This window comes from Galeopterus variegatus, unplaced genomic scaffold (genome assembly GCF_000696425.1).
Source record: "Galeopterus variegatus unplaced genomic scaffold, G_variegatus-3.0.2 Scaffold5513, whole genome shotgun sequence".
NCBI classification, from domain to species: domain Eukaryota; kingdom Metazoa; phylum Chordata; class Mammalia; order Dermoptera; family Cynocephalidae; genus Galeopterus; species Galeopterus variegatus.
In genome coordinates this window covers 96,637-98,218 of record NW_007731624.1, presented here as the reverse complement: position 1 = coordinate 98,218, position 1,582 = coordinate 96,637, and the positions used below count along the sequence as shown (strand labels likewise).

Below are 1,582 nucleotides of genomic sequence, written 5' to 3'. Positions count from 1 at the left end.
AATGCACTCCAGTGGCTGGTGGACCATCTGCATGGTGGTTGTGGCATCTAGCCGCTTTTGCGGCCACCATGGCTATTGTGGTGGCTCTAGTGGGCCACTCACATGGAGGTGATGTTTTTGGCATGCTCCTTGGTGCTGGTGGTGTGCCTAGTTGTGGGGAATGTCTGGTCCCCAGCTCCAAACCTTGGGTCCCCTTGTGGTCCCTGAGGCACTGGCATGGTGTGCCTGGTTGTGGGAGGGGTGTCTGGTCCCTGGCTCCATACCTTAGGTCCCTGAGTGGGTTCCAAGGTGCTGGCATGGTGTGCCTGGTTGTGGGAGTGGGGGTCTGGTCTCCAGCTCTATGCCTCAGGTACCCAGGCAGGACCTGAGGTGCTGGTGCAGTGCCTGGTTGTGGGAGGGGGTTCTGGTCCCAAGTTCCATATTTTGGATCCCTGGGTAAGCCCTGAGGCACTGGCATGGTGTGCCTGGTTGTGGGAGGGGGGGTCCAGTCCCTGGCTCCATACCTTGGGTCCCTGGGTGGGTCCCAAGGTGCTGGCATGGTGTGCCAGGTTGAAGGAGGGTGGTCCAGTCCTTTTCTCCATGCTCCAGTCCCCCAGGCAGGCTCTGAGGTTCTAGTGGTGTGAGTTGTTGTGGGCGGGGGTCCTGTCCCTANCCCCAGGCAGGCTCTGAGGTTCTAGTGGTGTGAGTTGTTGTGGGCGGGGGTCCTGTCCCTAGCTCCATGCCTCATGTCCCCTGGTGGGCCCCAAGGCACTGGTTGTGTGCCTGGGCTGGAACTAATTTTTTGTCCTTTGCTTACTTGTAACACAGGGGAACTTCCTGTGGGAACCAGTACTTGAGCTGTGTTGAGCTAAATTGCTGCTTTGCTGCTGTTTCCCCAGGGAAGGCTTTTTGAGCAGTTCAGGGTTGAACGGTTGACCTTATAGGTGCTTCTGGCTCTCCAGAGACCCAGTGCACCTGGGTTGTAAAGAAACTCTGATCTGGGCCTGAGTTGTTTTTTTTTTTTTTATCAAACTACACCCCATGCAGTCCTGCATTCCTGACAACTCTCCTCTGAGTGGTCCTGTGCTGATTGGGGGGTGGATCGGCTGTCTTTGCTGTGTCCCAGTGTTCTCCTGGTAGGCCCATCTCCCCCACCACCCGTGCTCCAAACCCTTCCCATGGGATGGGTCCTGCACTGGTCCATTTTGTTGACTCACTGGCCTCTGAATGGCTCCCTTTTTTCAGCTGTTCTGGCTCCTCACTCCTGCGAGGGTCCACGGGATCCCTATTAGTGGTCTTGCTGACCTGGTGGGCACCAAGGTCCTCTTCTCCCCTGCTACCTCCAAGTAACTCCATCCGAAGGGCATAGCTGCAGCTCCTACTCCATGCACTCAGCAACTCCAGCATTAAAGTGGCCATGGCCTGAAACACTGAGAGCCGATTTTTCTTTCTCTCATCATGGCTTCTCCTGCCTTCATGAACACTGTAGGCCTCTCCTCCTCTTCCCCTGAGCTCCAGTGGCCCCAGCTTGGCTGATGTTATATTTTTATAGTTGCAAATTGGTTGCTTCGTGGGAGAGAGTGATGCTGGGGACCGTCTATTC

At 56.0% G+C, this 1,582-nt stretch overlaps 1 protein-coding gene across 1 annotated transcript in view; it reads left to right on the top strand.

Annotated features, from left to right (window-relative positions):
• LOC103604976 (semenogelin-2-like) overlaps positions 1-1,582 on the top strand; it is a 5,680-nt gene that overhangs the window by 1,861 nt on the left and 2,237 nt on the right. The gene's annotated exons all lie outside the window — the stretch shown is intronic.